Source organism: Arachis hypogaea, chromosome 13 (genome assembly GCF_003086295.3).
Source record: "Arachis hypogaea cultivar Tifrunner chromosome 13, arahy.Tifrunner.gnm2.J5K5, whole genome shotgun sequence".
NCBI lineage: Eukaryota > Viridiplantae > Streptophyta > Magnoliopsida > Fabales > Fabaceae > Arachis > Arachis hypogaea.
In genome coordinates, this window is record NC_092048.1 from 96,009,134 (window position 1) to 96,032,594 (window position 23,461).

Genomic DNA, 23,461 nt, shown 5'->3' on the forward strand with positions numbered 1-23,461 from the left:
TATCATGTTGCCAATTTTATGCCCAATATAGACTATCATATATGGTTGGAAAGCTCTGAATGTCAGCTTTCTAACCCACTTGGAATCACTTCAATTGGACATCTACAACTCAAGTTATGATCATTTGAAGAGGGCATGGTCGCTGGCTTTGGTGTGCAGCGTTTGAGGTAACGTTAGCCCTCAAACGTTGGCGAAAACGCCAGTTCTGGAGGCTCAAATGTATTGTCCACCCCATACTATTATACATTTTTGGAAAGCCCTGGATGTCTACTTTCCAATGCCGTTGGGAGCACATTATTTGGAGCTCTACAGCTCGAGTTATACTCCTTTGAAGGTGTAGAGGTCAGTTGGCCTCACTGCAGGTTGCCACCATGTTCGTTTATGCACATTGCGGGGCAGTTTTCTCCCTTAATTTTAGTGTCCACCATGCAGTGCCATATATGCTTGGAAAGCTCTTGATTCCTACTTTCCAATGCTTCTTGAATCACCTCATTTGGAGCTCTGTAGCTCAAGTTATTCTTGTTGGAAGTATACCCCTTGTATGCCTTGTGGTGTGTGGCGCCAACGTTAGCCTCCAAGTTAGGGGGCTAACGTTGGCGCAAACGTTGGCCCTTCTCCCTTATGTTTTCATGTGCCAACGTTAGCCTCCAAGTTAGGGGGCTAACGTTGGCGCAAACGTTGGATGGCCAGGGAGGAATTCATGTGCCAACGTTAGCCTCCAAGTTAGGGGGCTAACGTTGGCTCAAACGTGGGGAGCCCAGGGAGTAATCTTCATGCCCAACGTTAGCCTCCAAGTTAGGGGGCTAACGTTGGGGCTAACTTCATGCCTCCAGGTTCAATTTCACTTATTCCATTCTTCACTTCTAGCCATTCCTCTTTGCTTCAACCTTTCTCCAAGCTTTCTTCACCTATCATTAATCAACCAAACACATCAAAGCTATGCTCAAAATCATGAGATATTCATTCTTTCATAATATGTGACAATTTTAGCATAAAACCTCATGAAATAGCATGAATTCATACATGGTTGATTAAATCAAAGGAAACATGAAAATCTACCCAATTGGCTTGCTTATGGCTCAAGAAAGTTCATAATTCAATTGAAAACAAAAGAAAAAGGCTAGTTAAAATAGGCTAAGATGACTTGTCATCACCCCTCAGCTATAAGTTCATGCATATTGATATCTCCACCTTGTACTAAGCAATGTACCATAGTAGCTCGAGTGACATTGACCTCAGAATTGTTAGTTGCTGCGAGGATAGATCTCCTCACGAGTTCAAACCATCCCTTGGCTTCAGGGCTGAGGTCTCCTCTCTTGATGAACCTGGGTCTCTTATCCGCATACCTTTCCCAGTCAGCTCCTATAACACATATGTCATTCACAATTTGTTCGAGTTCATCATTGTCAGGGCTCTTACTCACTCTTTCCTGATAACCAAGCTCATCAAAATGTGGTGATTTCAACTGAAGAGTCCTTGTTATAGCATTGGGGCTGAAGTCCACCTCTTTCCCTCTTACGTAACTTTTGAAGGTGGGGGCCTTGGTTTTGTCTTCTCTGACCACATTTGCATAGAACTCTGTGATGAGGTTTGCATTTATCTTCCCCTCCGGGTTCGTAAGCCTTTGCCAACCCCTTGGTTCAATCTTCTCTCGAATATGTGGGCACTCATCCTCGTCAATTTGGAATGTTAACTCGAGCAGTATCTTCTTGAGCTTTATCCGTTCAAATTCGAGTTCATGGAATGCAGTTTTGAATCTCCTCTCATCGAAAGGAATGCTCTCCACTGGTTCTTTCCTCTTTTGCCTCTTGGAGCTTGATGATGCCATGAGTCTGAGTTGAGGTGTGAAAGGGTGGAAGGTACGGATAGATGAGGAATTCGGTTGGTTAGGACAAGGTGTGATGAAGGGATTTGGATGCCGAAGGTGTGTAGTGTGAGGAATGGGAATTGGAATGTGAAGGGAAGTACAGACTAGGACTCACTTATATAGGGAAGTGATGAGTGAATGAAAGGTGTGGATTGATGGGGTGGTTGTGTGATGGACGGATGGGGTTTAGCAATGGTGAGCACAAGGATCACCAACTTTATGATGGGTTGGTTCAGTTTCCAAGCTTGTTTTTCTTCCAATGTTGCATGGCAACCATTCCCAATGCAATCCCCTTGAAGACACGTGTGTAGTATCTTCCTTTTGTGTTATCCGAACCCTTCAATTGCCCCATCAATGCTTCTACAAAATAAAAGAAATGTGATTAAAACATAGTTTTAGAAATTGGCGGCAAAATTAAAAGGTTAACTATTTTTTTTAATTATTGTTTTTAACTAACTAAGTGCTACTCATGAGTGCAAACCAACTGACTAACTCAACATCCATGTATGCAACATTGGCAACACCAAACTTAGTTTGGTGCCATATGGTGTAAAAGATTTGTTCAAGTCCCCTAAGAGTGACATGATGTGGGTTACATTCATGTTCTCTTAGTGTGCCTTGAACACCAAACTTGTTCCTCACTATAGGTTGCACACAATGATTTAGTCAAGTGCATATCAAGTTGATTTGAAATTCATGAACCTTGAATTATTAACTATTTTTAAAAGCATGTAAAACATGGGTTGCCTCCCATGAAGCGCTTCTTTAGTGTCACTAGCTTGACGTTCTGCCTCCATCAGGGTGGTTGGTAGTGCTTCAAGTCCTCCCCCCTTGCAGTAAATCTATCTCCATTGGCTTCATCAAGGATCTCCACATGTTCCAAGGAGAGAACTCTGTTGATGGTAAAAACTTTAGGTAGCTGAGATGGGATGGTGGGGAGATCGGGGGGAATGGCTGGGAAGTAAGCTGAGATTACTTTATCCCCTGGGGAGAAGTCCTCTGTAGGGATCTTCTTGTTCCTCCATCTCCTTGGTACCTTCTTCTTTGTTCCTTTTGATGTTGCCTTGCTCTTTGTGACCTCCTTTTCCAAGTAGGTTTTGTTGATGGTCTCATATAGCTCTGGTGGTTTAGGTTCCTCCTGATTTTCTTTGAGCTGTGACAGCTACTGATTGCCTTGTTCCTCAACTAAGGGGATTCCCAGATGTACTGGTTGTGCTTCAGTACTTGTTTCTTCCTTCAGTATCTCACTGTGATCTTTGCTTGGTTCTTTGCTCTCTTGATCTGTTTCTTGTGAGGACTTGAAAACATTGAAAGTGAGTTGTTCATCATGAATCCTCAAAATTAGCTCCCCTCGCTCCACATCTATAAGTGCTCTGGCTGTAGCTAGGAATGGTCTTCCTAATATGATTGGGTGGAGGTGACTCTCTTCCATGTCCAAGATGACAAAGTCTGTGGGCAGAAAGTATTTTCCAACCTTCACCAGCACATTTTAAACCACTCCTACTGCTTGTTTTTGAGTTTTGTCAGCCAGCCTGATAACTACATCTGTGGGTATTATCTCATTGATCTGCAGCCTCTTCACAAGGGATAAAGGTATTAAGTTGATGCTTGCTCCCAAATCGCAGAGTCCTTTATCAAACATTGTTTCTCCTATAGCACAGGGGATGTAGAGACTCCCTGGGTCCTTCCTCTTTGTAGGCAGCTCTGGTTGAATGAGAGCACTGCACTCCTTATTCATCAGTATTGTTTGTCCTCCCTTGAGTGAGCTTTTCTTGGTCAGCAGCTCCTTCATATACTTAATGTATGTGGGCATTTGCTGGAGGGCCTTGATGAATGGTATGTTTACATGGAGAGATGCAAACATGTCAAGAAACCTTGAGTATAGTCTCTTCTCTACACAGCCATTTAGTAATTGGGGAAAGGGTGCATAGAGTCTTAGCAGCTCCTTCTGTGTCAGCTCCTTCTGTGTAATTGTGGTTTCTTGATGATTCTCCCACTGCTTTCCTGCTGAAGTATCTTCAGGTTGTTCTAATGGGTTGTTCAGCTCTTCCTCAGTCTCCTTATTACTTATAGTAACCATCTTGCAATCTTCCCATCTAACATTCTTTGCTTCACCTCTCGGATTTTTCTCTGTGTCACTTGGGAAGCTATCAGTAGGTTTGGGAATTTTCTCGGAGAGGTATCCCACTTGAAATTCCAGCCTCTTGATGGTGTCTCCCTGATTCTTGATATTGGCTCGCACCTCCTCCTTGAATACCTTATTATCTTGAATCTCTTTGCATATGCCCTCAAGTAGAGTCTCAATTCTGGAGAGTCTATCTTCAGATGATGGTGGGTTGGGATTGGAGTGATGAGAAGGGTTGTTTTCGTTTTGGTATGGATGTGGAGAGGTGTTATTAGGGTGGTGTTGATATGATCTCTGTGTGGACTGTTGGTGAGCTGCATTGTTGTTGGGGTTGTGATGTCTCTGATCTTGGCTTTGATCTTGTTGATTTCCCCACCCAAAGTTTGGGTGATTCCTCCAACCAGGGTTGTAGGTCTTGGAGTATGGATCATGGGTCTGCCTGGGTGAGTTTCCAATGTAGTTGGCTTGTTCTTGCTCATCCTTTGCCTCTGCATTCACTCCCTCTTGGGTTGCTGATGAGGTGGTGATTGCTGCTACTTGGTTCCTCTCCATCTTCTTGGTGAGGTCAGCCAGCTACTTAGTAATAAGCTTGTTTTGGGCCAGCAGTGCATCCACATTGTTTAACTCCATTGCTCCTCTAGTGTTGCCTCTTTCAGAAGCATAGAAGTAGTCATTCTCAGCTGCAGTCTCAATGACATCTATGGCTTCTTCAATGGTCTTCTTCATGTTCAGAGATCCCCCGGATGAATGGTCTACTGCCTTCTTTGATTCATAAGAAAGGCCTTCATAGAAAATGTGTAGCTGCACCCATTCATTGAACATATCTGGTGGACACCTTCTTGTCAGGTCCTTAAACCTCTCCTATGCTTCATATAGAGTCTCACCATCTTGCTGCCTGAAGGTTTGCACCTCAGCTCTCAGCCTGTTGATCCGTTGAGGAGGATAGAATCTTGCCAAGAATTTGTTCACCACATCTTCCCAGGTTGCTAAACTCTCCTTTGGGAAGGATTCCAGCCATTTAGATGCCTTGTCCTTGAGTGAGAAAGGGAACAGAAGTAATCTATAGGTGTCAGGATGAACACCATTAGACTTCACAGTATTGCATATCCTCAGGAAGGTGGTTAGATGTTGATTGGGGTCTTCTTGGACACTCCTTCCGAATGAACAATTGTTCTGAACAAGGGTGATGAGTTGTTGCTTTAGTTCAAAGTTGTTGGCCTGTATGGTTGGCCTTTGGATGCTACTCCTGCAATTTCCTGGGTTTGGATTGATGTACGAACCCAGAACCCTTCTCTCTTGCCCAGCCTAATGTGCTGGACCTTCTCGGCCATGGTTGTGAGCCTCTTCTTCATGATGGTTCTCCATATTCTCATCCATATCTGGTTCAAAGTACTCCTCCTCTTCCTCAGCACCAACTACTCTCTTTCCTCTTGTTTCCCTCCTTAATCTAAGGAAGGTCCTCTCAGGTTCAAAATTAAAAGAAGTTGAAGCCCCACTTCTTCTCCCTGTCATACAACCAACAAGGCACAAGCAAGGAAATAGATGCAGAAAGTAATTTCTACAGAAATACTGTTAGTGTGAGTGATGCAATATATCAAACAGTTAGTGGGTTAGTGGACTAAATTGTAAACAACTAAGAAAATGGGTAGGGGAAGGGGAAGAAAATAACTGAATAGAAAGTAAATTACTCAAATGAACTTAAATCAAACAAAAGAAAAATGCTCAATCTAGTTATCCTCCAATTTAATCAGTGTTGATACAAAATCAATCCCCGGCAACGGTGCCATAAACTTGATGCACGGAAACTTGTCTCTCAACAATTTTCCTTCGGCAAGTATACCGAATTGTCGTCAAGTAAAAACTCACAATAGAGTGAGGTCGAATCCCACAGGGATTGATTGGTCAAGCAACTTTAATTGGAAGAATGTTCTAGTTGAGCTAAGCAGAATTTGGTTTGAGAGTTGCAGGAAATTAAATGGCGGGAAAGTAAATAGCAGAAAATGTAAATGCTGGAAGTAAAGAGCTGAAAATAAATGGCAGAAAGTAAATTGCAGGATTGTAAATGGAAATGGGGAAGATGCTCATAAAAGTAAATTGCAGAAATTAAAAAGAATGGGTAAGATCAGAATGGGGAATTCATTGGGTTTAGGAGATGTTGCATTCTCCGGATAAAGTTCATTTTCATCTCTTCCTCGATCAATGCGTTCATTGATCTCCTTGGCAATCTTAAGTGATCGAATTACAATTCCTTGTAATTCAATCTCTTAAATCTTGATCAATAGCCAATTCCTTGGTCAATTGCTCATGAGAAGAGATGAAGTATGGTCACTGATTATACCACATGCATTCCCAAATCAAGTGTTGGTAGAATTATAGTCACCATATCCTTCCAACCCCAATTTGGTCCAACATGAGAAAGCATTTCTAGCATGATCTCTTCATTCCTCTTCCAAGGTTCAGAAGAGATCCAAGTATGAATAGCTTCTTTTCCAAGATAACTACCCAATTGGATGAAGATTGAAAGCTTTCTAGTAAAATCAAGAGAAAAGATAGAAGAAGAATAATGAAAATTAATATTGATCCATCAAATTACAACAGAGCTCCCTAACCCAATGAAGGGGGTTTAGTTGTTCATAGCTCTGGAAATGGAAAACAAAGATGGAAGATACATTCTCAAAAAATAAACAAGAAGTGCAGAGTAAATTATACAGAGAGTAGTTCTCAAATTTCCCACTCCCCAAAAGCTCTTGCTCTAATTCAAAACTACCCCTATATATACTACTCTTCTGATCTTTTAGTTGGTTCTTCAAGTCTTGGATATGGGCCTTTGGATCTTGAGTTTGAAGCAGTTATCTTCTTCAGTGGGCTTAGCTTTAATTGCAGAGAGAAAGTGTGAAGTAGGCAGGGTATTTAGCTCAGGACGTTAGTGGCGTTAACGTTAAGTAAGAGTGTGGGTTCGAGAACATTAGTGACAATCACCTTTTTCACTAACGTTCCTAACCCAGGGATGATCCACGTTAACTTCAACGTTAGTGGCACCAACGTGACCACTAACATTGCCTCTTGGTCCTTTGCACACGTTATTGGGACTCACCTTTTCCAATAACATTGAGAGTCCTCCCTTCCCCCTACGTTAGAGTCCACATTAACTTAGTTAACGTGGCTCTTAACGTAGGCTTGCCAATCCTTCAAGAACATTAGTGACACTTACCTTTGTCACTAACGTTCCAAGATGCCCCTACTTCCCACGTTAGAATCCACGTTAACTAAGTTAACGTGGCTTCTAACGTGGTGATGATAGCCATCTCCAACGTTAGTGACAAAGGTGAGTGTCACTAACGTTGGCTCATCATCCTTTCCTCCATGTTAGCTTCCACGTTAACTAAGTTAACGTGGGAGTTAACGTGGCTCATAGTGGCTCATTGTGGCTCATTCCAACATTAGTGACAAAGGTGAGTGTCACTAACGTTGGCGGTTATTTGCTTTCTCCATGTTAGCTTCCACGTTAACTAAGTTAACGTGGGAGTTAACGTGGCTTAAAGTGGCTTAGTCCAACGTTAGTGACAAAGGTGAGTGTCACTAACGTTGGCTATTCTTTTGCTTCCCAACGTTAGAGTCCACGTTAACTAAGTTAACGTAGCCCCTAACGTGGCCAATATGAGATTGGTCCAACGTTAGTGACAAAGGTGAGTGTCACTAACGTTGGCTCCACTTTCTTCTTCCACGTTAGAGTTCACGTTAACTTAGTTAACGTGACTCTTAACGTGGGCTATGATGGCTTCGAGGACATTATTGGCGATTACTTTTCTCATTAACGTTGCAAGCTAGCTCCCATTCCACGTTAGTGGTCACGTTAGTTAGACTAACGTGGCTGCTAACGTGGTTCTTTCTTGCTTCCTTTGTCCTGAAATCAAGCAATAAAGTGCGTCAAAGTTCTAATCCTCATCATGAGACATGCATCATCCAATTTGTCATTTAATTCATGCAAAATTCTCATGAAATCATGTAAAGTGCACCATGCTTGCTTGAATCAAGATGTAAGTGAATTTTTACCCAAAACTTGCTTATTTCCTAAGAAAATGCATGAAACTACCCTAAAATAGTAAAGAAAAGGTCAGTGAAACTGGCCAAAATGCCCTGGCTTCAGTTGGTTTTTGAATGATTTAGAAATCTTGTTGATGAGTGGATAATTTATACGCTTTTTGACATTGTTTTTAGTATGTTTTTAGTAGGATCTAGTTACTTTTAGGGATGTTTTCATTAGTTTTTATGTTAAATTCACATTTTTGGACTTTACTATGAGTTTGTGTGTTTTTCTGTGATTTCAGGTATTTTCTGGCTGAAATTGAGGGACTTGAGCAAAAATCAGATTCAGAGGTTGAAGAAGGACTGCTGATGCTGTTGGATTCTAACCTCCCTGCATTCAAAATGGATTTTCTGGAGCTACAGAACTCAAAATGGCGCGCTTTCAATTGCGTTGGAAAGTAGACATCCAGGGCTTTCCAGAAATGTATAATAGTCCATACTTTGCCTAAGTTTAAATGACGCAAACTGGTGTTCAACGCCAGCTCTCTGCCCAATTCTGGCGTCTAGCGCCATAAACAAGTTGCAAAGTGGAGTTCAACGCCCAAACTGGCACCAAAACTGGCGTTCAACTCCAGGAATGACCTCTACACGTGTAACACTCAAGCTCAGCCCAAGCACACACCAAGTGGGCCCCGAAAGTGGATTTATGCATCAATTACTTACTTCTGTAAACCCTAGTAGCTAGTTTATTATAAATAGGACTTTTTACTATTGTATTAGATATCTTTGATGAGTGGTATGCTATCTTAGATCACATTTTGGGGGCTGGCCATCTCGGCCATGCCTGGACCTTTCACTTATGTAATTTTAACGTTAGAGTTTCTGCACTCCATAGATTAAGGTGTGGAGCTCTGCTGTTCCTCAAAGATTAATGCAAAGTACTACTATTTTCTATTCAATTCATCTTATTTCGCTTCTAAGATATTCATTCGCACTTCAACCTGAATATGATGAATGTGACAATCATCATCATTCCCTATGAACGCATGCCTGACAACCACTTCCGTTCTACATTAGATTGAATGAGTATCTCTTAGATCTCTTAATCGGAATCTTCGTGGTGTAAGCTAGAATGATGGCGGCATTCAAGAGAATCCGGAAAGTCTAAACCTTGTCTGTGGTATTCCGAGTAGGATTCAATGATTGAATGACTGTGACGAGCTTCAAACTCGCGATTGCTGGGCGTAGTGACAGGCGCAAAAGGAGGGTGAATCCTATTCCAGCATGATCGGGAACCTCAAATGATTAGCCGTGCCGTGACAGGGCATCTTGGACCATTTTCACAAGAGGAGGGGATGTATCCACTGACAACAGTGATGCCCTTGCATAAAGCCAGCCATGGAAAGGAGTAAGACTGATTGGATGAAGACAGCAGGAAAGCAGAGGTTCAGAGGAACGAAAGCATCTCTATGCGCTTATCTGAAATTCTCACCAATGATTTACATAAGTATTTATATCCCTATTTTACTAATTATTTTCGAAAACCCCATTACTATTTTATATCCGCCTGACTGAGATTTACAAGGTGACCATAGCTTGCTTCATACCAACAATCTCCGTGGGATTCGACCCTTACTCACGTAAGGTATTACTTGGACGACCCAGTGCACTTGCTGGTTAGTTGTGCGAAGTTGTGAACCATGGTATTGGCATCATGTTTTTGGCGCCATTGCCAGGGAAAGAAAGAGCAATGAATTTTACATAATCAAAGTGTAATCACAATTTTTGCGCACCAAGTTTTTGGCGCCATTGTCGGGGATTGTTCGAGTTTGGACAACTGACAGTTCATCTTGTTGCTCAGATTAGGTAATTTTCTTTTTGTTTTGTTTTCAAAAATTTTTCAAAAATCTTTCAAAAAATTTCTCATCTGGTTTCGAAAAAAAAATTTTGTTTTCAAAAATATATTTTCCTTCAGAATTTTTAAGACTGAATTCTAGTGTTTCATGAAGCATGTTTAAGCATGCTGGCTATAAAACCATGTCTAAATTCTTTTGGACAGAGGTTTTGGCTAAAAGTTGAATGAATTACACTCATATTTTTACTAAATCTTGGCTGGCTATTAAGCCATGCCTGACCCTTTGATTGGAGCTTTAGACTAAAGAGCATAAGATTCCTGGAATTCATATTAAAAATTTTGGAATCCTTATTTTTCTTTTTCAAACTGATTTTTGAAAAAATTAAAAGAAAATACAAAAAAATTCATAAAATCATAAAAATAAAAAATATTTCATGTTTCTTGTTTGAGTCTTGAGTCAAGTTGAAAGTTTGGTGTCAATTGCATCTTCATCTTGCATTTTTTCGAAAAATTCATGCATTCATGGTGTTCTTCATGATCTTCAAGTTGTTCTTGGTAAGTCTTCTTGTTTGATCTTTGCATTTGCATGTTTTGTGTCTTTTCTTGTTTTTCATATGAATTCTTGAATTCTTAGTGTCTAAGCATTAAAGAATTCTAAGTTTGGTGTCTTGCATGTTTTCTTTCCATTAAAAATTTTTCAAAAATATGTTCTTGATGTTCATCATGATCTTCATAGTATTCTTGGTGTTCATCTTGACATTCATAGCATTCTTGCATGCATTCATTGTTTTGATCTAAAAATTTCATGCATTGCATCATTTTAGTGTTTTTCTCTCTCATCATAAAAAATTCAAAAATCAAAAAAATATCTTTCCCTTTTTCTCTCTTAAAATTTCGAAAATTAGATTTGACTTTTTCAAAAATTTTTAAAATCTCGTTGTTTTTATGAGTCAAATCAAATTTTCAATTTAAAAATCTTACCTTTTTCAAAAATCAAATCTTTTTCATTTTTCTTAGTTATTTTCGAAAATTTTAAAAATATTTTTCAAAAATCTTTTTCTTATCTTTATCTCCTAATTTTCGAAAATAACATCATCAATTAATGTTTTGATTCAAAAATTTCAAGTTTGTTACTTACTTGTTAAGAAAGATTCAAACTTTAAGTTTTAGAATCATATCTTGTGATTTCTTGTGAATCAAGTCATTAATTGTGATTTTAAAAATCAAATCTTTTTTAAAAACTAATTTCTATCATATCTTTTCAAAAATATCTTCTCATCATATCTTTTTCAAAAATTTGATTTCAAAATATCTTTTCTAACTTCTTAACTTCTTATCTTTTCAAAATTGATTTTCAAAATTTGTTTCAACTAACTAACTAACTTTTTGTTTGTTTCTTATCCTTTTCAAAACTACCTAACTAACTCTCTCTCTCTCTCTAATTTTAGAAAATACCTTCCCTCTTTTTCAAATTTCTTTTTAATTAACTAATTATTTTAATTTTTGAATTTAATTTTCGAAAACTACTAACCTTTTTCAAAAACTATTTTCGAAAATCACTAACTCTTTTTCAAAAATTATTTTCGAAATTTTCCTCTCTCATCTTACTCTATTTATTTATTCATCTACTAACATCTCTCCCTCACCCACCAAAAATCCGAACCCTCTCTCTCTCTTTCTGAGTTCAGATTTTTCTCTTCTTCTTTTCTTCTACTAACAATAAGGAACCTCTTTACTGTGACATAGAGGATTCCTCTTCTTTTCTTGTTTCCTTCTCTTTCTTATGAGCAGGAATAAGGAAAAAGGCATTCTTGTTGAAGCTGATCCAGAACCTGAAAGGACTCTGAAGAGGAAACTAAGAGAAGCTAAATTACAACAATCCAGAGACAACCTTATTGAAAATTTCGAACAAGTAAAGGAGATGGCAGCCGAACCCAACAACAATAATGCAAGGAGGATGCTTAGTGACTTTATTGCACCTAATTCCAATTTACATGGAACATCTCCATTCCTACCATTGGAGCAAACAATTTTGAGCTGAAACCTCAGCTAGTTTCTCTGATGTAGCAGAACTGCAAGTTTCATGGACTTCCATCTGAAGATCCTTTTCAGTTCTTAACTGAATTCTTGCAGATCTGTGATACTGTTAAGACTAATGGAGTAGATTCTGAAGTCTATAGGCTCATGCTTTTCCCTTTTGCTGTAAGAGACAGAGCTAGAATATGGTTGGACTCTCAACCTAAAGACAGCCTGAACTCTTGGGATAAGCTGGTCATGGCTTTCTTAGCCAAGTTCTTTTCTCCTCAAAAGCTGAGCAAGCTTAGAGTGGATGTTCAAACCTTCAAAAAAAAAGATGGTGAATCCCTCTATGAAGCTTGGGAAAGATACAAACAGTTGACCAAAAAGTATCCTTCTGACATGCTTTCAGAATGGTCCTTCTTGGATATATTCTATGATGGTTTATCTGAGCTATCAAAGATGTCATTGGATACTTCTGCAGGTGGATCCATTCACCTAAAGAAAACGCCTGCAGAAGCTCAAGAACTCATTGACATGGTTGCTAATAACCAGTTCATGTACATGATGAGCGGATATTTTATACGCTTTTTGGGGATAATTTCATATAGTTTTGAGTATGTTTTAGTTAGTTTTTAGTCTATTTCTATTAGTTTTTAGGAAAAATTCATATTTCTGGACTTTACTATGAGTTGTGTGTTTTTCTGTAATTTCAGGTATTTTTCTGGCTGAAATTGAAGGAGCTGAGCAAAAATCTGATTCAGGCTAAAAAAGGACTACTGATGCTGTTGGATTCTGACCTCCCTGCACTCAAAGTGGATTTTCTGGAGCTACAGAACTCGAAATGGCGTGATTCCAATTGCGTTGGAAAGTAGATATCCAGTGCTTTCCATCAATATATAATAGTCCATACTTTGCACAAGAATAGACGACGTAAACTGGCGTTCAACGCCAGTCCTCTGCCCAATTCTGGCGTCCAGCGCCAGAAAAGGATCAAAAGCTGGAGTTGAACGCCCAAACTGGCATAAAAACTGGCGTTCAACTCCACAAATGGCCTCTGCACGTGAATTGCTTAAGTCTCAGCCCCAGCACACACCAAGTGGGCCCCAGCACACACCAAGTGGGCCCCAGAAGTGGATCTCTGCATCATCCATCATAGTTTATCCAATTTTTGTAAACCTAGGCTACTAGTTTAGTATTTAAACAACTTTTAGAGACTTATTTGGTATCTCATGACATTTTCAGATCTAAACTTTGTATTCTCTGACGGCATGAGTCTCTAAACCCCATTGTTGGGGGTGAGGAGCTCTGCTGTGTCTTGATGAATTAATGCAAGTATTTCTGTTTTCCATTCAAACACGCTTGTTCCTATCTAAGATGTTCATTCGCGCTTAACTGTGATGAAGGTGATGATCTGTGACATTCATCACCTTCCTCAAACCACGAACGTGTCCCTGACAACCACCTCCGTTCTATATCCGATTGAATGAGTATCTCTTAGATTCCTTAATAAGAATCTCCGTGGTATAAGCTAGAACTGATGGCGGCATTCATGAGAATCCGGAAAGTCTAAACCTTGTCTGTGGTATTCCGAGTAGGATTCAAGGATTGAATGACTGTGACAAGCTTCAAACTCCTGAAGGCTGGGCGTTAGTGACAGACGCAAAAGGATAGTAAATCCTATTCCAACCGGATCGAGAACCAACCGGTGATTAGCCGTGCTGTGACAGAGCGCGTGAGCGTAGTTTTCACTGGAAGGATGGAAGGTAGCCATTGACAATGGTGATCCACCAACACACAGCTTGCCATAGGAGGACGTGCGTGCGTGAATCAGAAGACAGAGGAAAGCAGAGATTCAGAAGACAAAGCATCTCCAAAACTCCAACATATTCTCCATTACTGCACAACAAGTAACCTTTAATTTATGCTCTCTTGGTTATTCGCAATTCAACTGATAAACATAATTGACTCAAAACAACAATCTCCGTGGGATTCGACCCTTACTCACGTAAGGTATTACTTGGATGACCCAGTGCACTTGCTGGTTAGTGGTACGCGTTGTGAAAAGTGTGATTCGCAATTCGTGCACCAAGTTTTTGGCGCCGTTGTCGGGGATTGTTCGTGTTTGAACAACTGACGGATTATTTTGTTGCTTAGATTAGAAAAAAAAATTTTCTTTTTGGTTTAGAGTCTTTTATCATTTATCCCTTGTTAAAACACTTTAATTTTATAGCTCAGTTAATTAGAACGTGGTGTTTATGTTCATGATAATTGGCTATCATATTTTTTAAAAAACCATTTTCAAAAATAATTTTTCTATTAAATCCTGTGCCAAACCTTACGTTTGGTATTTTCTTGTTGATTTCCCTTTGGTTTTCGAAAATTTTGGTTTGGTTTTCTAAAAATTTTAAGTTTGGTGTTCTTTCTTCATATTCTTGTGTTCTTGTGAGTCTTCAAAGTGTTCTTGAGTTTTCCTTGTGTCTTGATCTTAAAATTTTTAAGTTTGGTGTTCCTTGGTGTTTTCCCTCCAAAATTTTCAAAAACAAGGAGCATTAGATCTAAAAAATTTTAAATCTTGTACTATCTTATTGTTTTTCTCTCTCCTCACTAAATTCAAAAATATCTTTTCAAAATATCTCTTCTAACTTCCTAACTTCTCATCTTTTCAAAATTTGTTTCAACTAACTAACTAACTTTTTGTTTGTCTCTTAACTTTTTCAAAACTACCTAACTAACTCTCTCCCTATAATTTTCGAAATTTGTTTCAACTAACTAACTAACTTTTTGTTTGTTTCTTAACTTTTTCAAAACTACCTAACTAACTCTCTCCCTCTAATTTTCGAAAATATCTTCCCTCTTTTTCAAAAATTTTTTTTTTAACTAATTAATTTTTATTCTCTTTTACGAAAAAAAAAATTTTAATCTCAAAATTCAAATTCTTTTTAGTTATTTTATTTTATTTAAGTGTTTACTTCTTATAAAATAAAATAAATAAAAGATAAATCAGTCCAAGTTATATCCATATATCCATCATGGACATAAGTGGAAATGAACAGTCCAGGAGGACTCTGGGGTCATATTCTAACCCCTCTACTGCTTCATATGGGAGTAGCATATGCATACCCTCCATTGGTGTCAGTAGCTTTGAGTTGAATCCTCAGCTCATTATCATGGTGCAGCAAAGTTGCCAGTATTCCGGTCTTCCACAGGAAGAACCTACAGAGTTTCTGGCACAATTTTTACAAATTGCTGACACAGTACATGATAAGGAAATAGATCAGGATGTCTACAGACTATTACTGTTTCCATTTGCTGTAAAAGATCAAGCTAAGAGGTGGTTAAATAACCAACCTAAGGCCAGCATAAGAACATGGAAACAGCTGACAGAAAAATTCCTGAATCAGTATTTTCCTCCACAAAGGATGACACAGCTAAGGCTGGACATCCAAGGCTTTAAACAAGGAGATAATGAATCTCTTTATGATGCCTGGGAGAGATACAGAGAGATGCTACGAAAATGCCCCTCTGAAATGTTTTCAGAGTGGGTTCAGTTAGACATCTTCTACTATGGGCTTGCAGAAGGAGCTCAGATGTCTCTAGATTACTCAGCTGGTGGATCTATCCATATGAGAAAGACAATTGAAGAGGCTCAAGAGCTCATTGATACAGTTGCCAGGAATCAGCACGTGTATCTAAGCAGCAACCCTTCCATGAATGAAGAGGTTAAAACAGTAACTGCTGAATTCAGTACTGTAAAACAAGCTGCTGAATTCAATCAGCAATTGGATTTTCTAACAAAGCAGCTAGCTGAATTCAAGGACAGGCTACAGGAGACAAGGATAGCTAATATACATATGGACGAACAGTTTAAGCAAACAAAGCAGCAGCTATCAAGGCAAATAGCAGAAGAATGCCAAGCAGTTCAATTAAGAAGTGGGAAAACATTAAATACCCCACCTCAAGGCATCAAAAACTCAAGAAATGAGCGACCCACCAAAGATTCACCTGAGGACAGTAAGAGCCCAGGGAAAAATAATTCTGGCACTAAAACGCCAGAAAACGCGTGGAAGGCTAGCGCTGAACGCCCAGACAATGCCCAAAACTGGCGTTTAGCGCCAGAAACAAGGCAGGATTGGCGTTCAACGCCAGAAATGGGCAAGAATCTGGCGTTGAACGCCCAAATGGGGCAGAAGCCAGCGTTGAACGCCCAACATGGGCACATTCCTGGCGTTCAGGCGCCAGGAACAGACAGTGAGCTGGCGTCTAACGTCACTCCAGCTTCTGACTCTGGCACTCAATTGCCAGTGAGAGATCAGACACACACAAGTGCTGATAACAACCCCTCTAAAAGGGCTTCTTTAACCACTAAGGTTGAGGAATATAAAGCCAAGATACCTTATCCTCAAAAACTCCGGAAAGAGGAGCAGGATAAGCAATTTGCTCGCTTTGCAGATTATCTAAGAACTCTTGAAATAAATATTCCATTTGCAGAGGCACTTGAGCAAATACCTTCTTATGCCAAGTTCATGAAAGAGATCTTGAGTCATAAAAAGGAGTGGAGAGAAACAGAAAGAGTTCTCCTCACTGAAGAATGCAGTGCAGTCATTCTGAAAAGCTTTCCCGAAAAGCTTAAAGACCCTGGGAGTTTTCTGATACCATGCATATTAGAAGGTGACTGCACCAAGACAGCTTTATGCGATCTTGGGGCAAGCATTAACCTGATACCTGCATCCACTATCAGGAAGCTTGGCTTAACTGAAGAAGTTAAACCAACCCGGATATGTCTCCAACTTGCTGATGGTTCCACTAAATACCCATCAGGCGTGATTGAGGACATGATTGTCAGAGTTGGGCCATTCGCCTTTCCTACTGACTTTGTTGTGCTGGAAATGGAGGAGCACAAGAGTGCTACTCTCATTCTAGGAAGACCCTTCCTAGCAATTGGACGATCCCTCATTGATGTCCAACAGGGGGAAATAACCCTGAGAGTCAATGATGATGAGTTTAAGTTGAACGCTGTCAAAGCCATGCAGCATCCAGACACATCAACAGACTGCATGAAAGTTGATCTCATTGACTCTTTGGTAGAAGAGATCAACATGGCTGAAAGTCTCGAATCAGAGTTGGAAGACATCTTTAAAGATGTTCAGCCTGATTTGGAGGATTCAGAGGACATGAAAGAGCCTCTGAACTTTCTTCTGAAAGAGGAAAAACCTCCTAAACCCGAGCTCAAGCCACTACCACCATCCTTGAAATATGCATTTCTGGGAGAAGGTGACACTTTTCCAGTGATCATAAGCTCTGCTTTAAATTCACAGGAAGAGGAAGCACTTATTCAAGTGCTAAGGACACACAAGACAGCTCTTGGGTGGTCCATAGGTGACCTTAAGGGCATAAGCCCAGCTAGATGCATGCACAAAATCCTATTGGAGGATAATGCCAAACCAGTGGTTCAACCACAGAGGCGGCTAAATCCAGCCATGAAGGAAGTGGTGCAGAAAGAGGTCACCAAGTTACTAGAGGCTGGGATTATTTATCCTATTTCTGATAGCCCCTGGGTGAGCCCTGTTCAAGTCGTCCCAAAAAAGGGAGGCATGACAGTGATTCATAATGAAAAAAATGAACTGGTTCACACAAGAACAGTTACAGGGTGGCGCATGTGTATTGACTACAGAAGGCTCAATACAGCCACCAGAAAGGATCATTTTCCTTTACCATTCATAGACCAGATGCTAGAGAGACTAGCAGGTCATGATTATTACTGCTTTTTGGATGGCTATTCAGGCTATAACCAGATTGCAGTGGATCCCCAGGATCAAGAGAAAACAGCATTCACATGCCCATCTGGAGTGTTTGCTTATAGAAGGATGCCATTTGGGCTATGTAATGCGCCTGCAACCTTCCAGAGATGCATGCTCTCTATTTTCTCTGACATGGTGGAAAAATTTCTGGAAGTCTTCATGGATGACTTCTCAGTATATGGAGACTCATTCAGCTCCTGTCTTGATCACCTGAAACTTGTTCTGAAAAGATGCCAAGAAACCAACCTAGTTTTAAACTGGGAAAAGTGTCACTTCATGGTGACTGAAGGAATTGTTCTTGGGCATAAAATCTCAAACAAGGGAATAGAGGTGGATCAAGCAAAAATAGAGGTAATTGAAAAATTACCACCACCTGCCAATGTTAAGGCAATCAGAAGCTTTCTGGGGCATGCAGGATTCTATAGGAGGTTTATAAAGGATTTTTCAAAAATCGCAAAACCTCTAAGCAATCTGCTAGCTGCTGACACGCCATTTGTGTTTGACACAGCATGCCTGCAGGCGTTTGAAACGCTGAAAGCTAAGCTGGTCACAGCACCAGTCATTTCTGCACCAGACTGGACATTGCCATTTGAGTTAATGTGTGATGCCAGTGATCATGCCATTGGTGCAGTATTGGGACAGAGGCATGACAAGCTTCTGCATGTCATTTATTATGCCAGTCGCGTTCTAAATGATGCCCAGAAAAATTACACAACCACAGAAAAAGAACTACTTGCAGTGGTTTACGCCATTGACAAGTTCAGATCATACTTAGTAGGATCAAAAGTGATTGTGTATACTGACCATGCTGCTCTTAAATATCTACTCACAAAGCAGGATTCAAAACCCAGGCTCATCAGATGGGTATTGCTTCTGCAAGAGTTTGATATAGAAATAAGAGATAGAAAAGGGACAGAGAACCAAGTGGCTGATCATCTGTCCCGGATAGAGCCATTGGAAGGGACGTCCCCCCCTTCTCTAGAGATCTCTGAGACGTTTCCTGATGAGCATTTATTCGCCATTCAGGAAGCACCATGGTTTGCCGATATTGCAAACTATAAAGCTGCAAGGTTCATACCCAAGGAGTACAACAGGATACAAAAGAAGAAATTAATTACTGATGCAAAGTACTACTTGTGGGATGAACCTTATCTCTTTAAGAGATGTGCAGACGGAATTATCCGTAGGTGTGTGCCTAGAGAAGAAGCACAGAGGATCCTGTGGCATTGCCACGGATCTCAATATGGAGGCCATTTCGGAGGTGAGCGAACAGCCACCAAGGTCCTCCAATGTGGCTTCTATTGGCCCACACTCTATAAAGATTCCCGAGAGTTTGTACGTAATTGTGACAGTTGCCAAAGAGCTGGTAATCTGCCTCATGGTTACGCCATGCCTCAACAAGGAATCTTGGAAATTGAGTTGTTTGACGTATGGGGAATTGACTTCATGGGACCTTTCCCATCATCATACTCAAACACTTAAATTCTGGTGGCAGTTGACTATGTATCAAAATGGGTTGAGGCTATTGCCACACCCACCAATGATACTAAAACAGTGCTGAAGTTCCTCCAGAAACATATTTTTTGCAGGTTTGGTGTCTCTAGAGTACTAATCAGTGATGGGGGCACTCACTTCTGCAATAAACAGCTTTACTCTGCCATGGTTCGGTATGGAATTCGCCACAAGGTGGCCACTCCATATCATCCACAAACCAATGGGCAGGCTGAAGTCTCTAACAGAGAATTAAAGAGAATCCTGGAACGGACAGTAAATACCCGTAGAAAGGATTGGGCAAGGAGCTTGGATGATGCTCTGTGGGCTTACAGAACAACATTCAAGACCCCTATAAGGACCTCTCCATACCAACTGGTGTATGGTAAGGCATGTCACCTGCCCGTGGAACTGGAACATAAGGCCTACTGGGCAACCAGATTCCTAAACTTTGATGCCAAATTAGCAGGAGAAAAAAGATTGCTCCAGTTAAATGAGCTAGAGGAGTTCAGATTCACAGCTTTCGAAAATGCCAAGCTATATAAAGAAAAATAAAAAAAGTGGCATGACAGAAAGCTGTCATCTAGAATCTTTGAACCAGGACAGAAGGTTCTGTTATTTAACTCTAGACTCAGGCTATTCCCCGGGAAACTGAAATCCCGGTGGAGGGGACCATACGTGATTACAAGTGTATCACCATATGGTTACGTGGAGCTTCAAGATATTGATTCTGATAAGAAGTTCATTGTCAATGGACAGAGAATCAAGCATTATCCAGAAGGCAACATTGAGCAAGAATGCTTAAGGCTGAAGCTAGATTAAAAGCTCAGCAAGGTCCAGCTAAGGACATTAAAGAAGCGCTTGTTGGGAGGCAACCCAATGTTTATCTAATTCTTATTTTTATTGTTTTTCAGGTTTTTCTTAGGTTCATGATCATGTGGAGTCACAAAATAAACAAAAAAAAATCAAAAACGGAATCAAAAACAGCAGAAGAAAAATCACACCCTGGAGGAGCATCTGTCTGGCGTTCAAACGCCAGAACAGAGCATAGTTCTGGCGCTGAACACCCAGAATGGGAGCATCCTGGCGCTGAACACCCAGAACAAGCATGGTTCTGGCGTTCAACGCCAGAAATGGCAGCAAAGGGGCGTTGAACGCCCAAAATGGGCACCAACCTGGCGCTAAACGCCCAGAGTTGTGTGCAAGGGCATTTTGCATGCCCAAATTGGTGCAGGGATGTAAATGCCTTGACACCTCAAGATCTGTGGACCTCACAGGATCATTTCAAGATCTTTGGACCCCACAGGATCCCCACCCTCCCTCCTCATAATCCTAGTTTTTTATTTCCACATCTTTTTCTTCATCTATTCCCTCTTCTTTTGCTCGAGGGCGAGCAACATTCTAAGTTTGGTGTGGACATCACAATTATGTGAAGGATCTATAGCTCAGTGGTAGAACATGTGGCTGCAAATCAAGAGATACCTCAGGGGATGCACTCCCCTCCACATAATTATTGGAAGCAACTGAGGATTGAAATACCAAAAATCACTAGGAATCAAGCCACAAAGGCAAGGAAGAGACATAAAAGAGCTCAAGAACATCATTGGTGCCTGAAGAAGGAAATGCCATCATCACTAAGGTGGACTCGTTCCTTGTTCTTACTTTCTCTGTTTTTCGTTTTCTCTATGTTAAGTGCTTATCTATGTTTGTGTCTTCATTACATGATCATTAGTAGTAATTAGCGTCTAGTTTGATTTTATCCCCAATTAAGTTATAGTCTATTTTTCTCATCATCAGCAAACATGAATAAAATAGTAGATCTTTTGAATAAGAGGTAATAAAATTTCGAGTTTTTAATAAGAAAAATTCTAATTAGTAACATGTGGTGGCAATGCTTTCTGTCTTCTGAATGAATGCTTGAACAGTGTAAATGTCTTTTGAATTTGTTGTTTAAGACTGTTAAATATGTTGGCTCTTGAAAGAATGATGAACATGAGACATGTTATAGATAATCTGAAAATCATAAAAATGATTCTTGAAGCAAGAACAAGCAGCAAAGAACAAAGCTTGCAAAAAAAAAAAAAAAAAAGCAAGCAGAAAAAGCCAAAAGCTCTTAAAACCAAAAGGCAAGGGCAAATAAAAAGGATCCCAAGGCTTTGAGCATCAGTGGATAGGAGGGCCTAAAGGACTAAAATCCTGGTCTAAGCGGCTAAACCAAGCTGTCCCTAACCATGTGCTTGTGGCGTGCAGGTGTCAAGTGAAAACTTGAGACTGAGCGGTTAAAGTCAAGGTCCAAAGCAAAAAGAAGAGTGTGCTTAAGAACTCTGGACACCTCTAATTGGGGACTTTAGCAAAGCTGAGTCACAATCTGAAAAGGTTCACCCAGTTATGTGTCTGTGGCATTTATGTATCCGGTAGTAATACTGGAAAACAAAATGCTTAGGGCCACGGCCAAGACTCATAAAGAAGCTGTGTTCAAGAATCATCACACTGAACTAAGAAAATCAATAACACTATCTGAATTCTGAGTTCCTATAGATGCCAATCACTCTGAGCTTCAATGGATAAAGTGAGATGCCAAAACTGTTCAGAAGCAAAAAGCTACTATCTGAATTCTTATCTTTTTCAAAAATCAAATCTTTTTCATTTTTCTTAGTTATTTTCGAAAATTTTAAAAATATTTTTCAAAAATCTTTTTCTTATCTTTATCTCCTAATTTTCGAAAATAACATCATCAATTAATGTTTTGATTCAAAAATTTCAAGTTTGTTACTTACTTGTTAAGAAAGATTCAAACTTTAAGTTTTAGAATCATATCTTGTGATTTCTTGTGAATCAAGTCATTAATTGTGATTTTAAAAATCAAATCTTTTTTAAAAACTAATTTCTATCATATCTTTTCAAAAATATCTTCTCATCATATCTTTTTCAAAAATTTGATTTCAAAATATCTTTTCTAACTTCTTAACTTCTTATCTTTTCAAAATTGATTTTCAAAATTTGTTTCAACTAACTAACTAACTTTTTGTTTGTTTCTTATCCTTTTCAAAACTACCTAACTAACTCTCTCTCTCTCTCTAATTTTAGAAAATACCTTCCCTCTTTTTCAAAATTTCTTTTTAATTAACTAATTATTTTAATTTTTGAATTTAATTTTCGAAAACTACTAACCTTTTTCAAAAACTATTTTCGAAAATCACTAACTCTTTTTCAAAAATTATTTTCGAAATTTTCCTCTCTCATCTTACTCTATTTATTTATTCATCTACTAACATCTCTCCCTCACCCACCAAAAATCCGAACCCTCTCTCTCTCTTTCTGAGTTCAGATTTTTCTCTTCTTCTTTTCTTCTACTAACAATAAGGAACCTCTTTACTGTGACATAGAGGATTCCTCTTCTTTTCTTGTTTCCTTCTCTTTCTTATGAGCAGGAATAAGGAAAAAGGCATTCTTGTTGAAGCTGATCCAGAACCTGAAAGGACTCTGAAGAGGAAACTAAGAGAAGCTAAATTACAACAATCCAGAGACAACCTTATTGAAAATTTCGAACAAGTAAAGGAGATGGCAGCCGAACCCAACAACAATAATGCAAGGAGGATGCTTAGTGACTTTATTGCACCTAATTCCAATTTACATGGAAGAAGCATCTCCATTCCTACCATTGGAGCAAACAATTTTGAGCTGAAACCTCAGCTAGTTTCTCTGATGTAGCAGAACTGCAAGTTTCATGGACTTCCATCTGAAGATCCTTTTCAGTTCTTAACTGAATTCTTGCAGATCTGTGATACTGTTAAGACTAATGGAGTAGATTCTGAAGTCTATAGGCTCATGCTTTTCCCTTTTGCTGTAAGAGACAGAGCTAGAATATGGTTGGACTCTCAACCTAAAGACAGCCTGAACTCTTGGGATAAGCTGGTCATGGCTTTCTTAGCCAAGTTCTTTTCTCCTCAAAAGCTGAGCAAGCTTAGAGTGGATGTTCAAACCTTCAAACAAAAAGATGGTGAATCCCTCTATGAAGCTTGGGAAAGATAAAAACAGTTGACCAAAAAGTGTCCTTCTGACATGCTTTCAGAATGGACCTTCTTGGATATATTCTATGATGGTTTATCTGAGCTATCAAATATGTCATTGGATACTTCTGCAGGTGGATCCATTCACCTAAAGAAAACGCCTGCAGAAGCTCAAGAACTCATTGACATGGTTGCTAATTACCAGTTCATGTACATGATGAACGGATATTTTATACGCTTTTTGGGGATAATTTCATATAGTTTTGAGTA

The 23,461-nt window shown here is 39.6% G+C and overlaps 1 non-coding gene across 1 annotated transcript; it reads right to left on the reverse strand.

Annotated features, from left to right (window-relative positions):
- Nucleotides 1-23,141: 23,141 nt before the first annotated feature.
- Nucleotides 23,142-23,249, reverse strand: LOC112739025 (small nucleolar RNA R71). The gene has a single exon (XR_003169967.1). It is a non-coding gene; the product is annotated as a small nucleolar RNA R71 (small nucleolar RNA).
- Nucleotides 23,250-23,461: the final 212 nt, after the last annotated feature.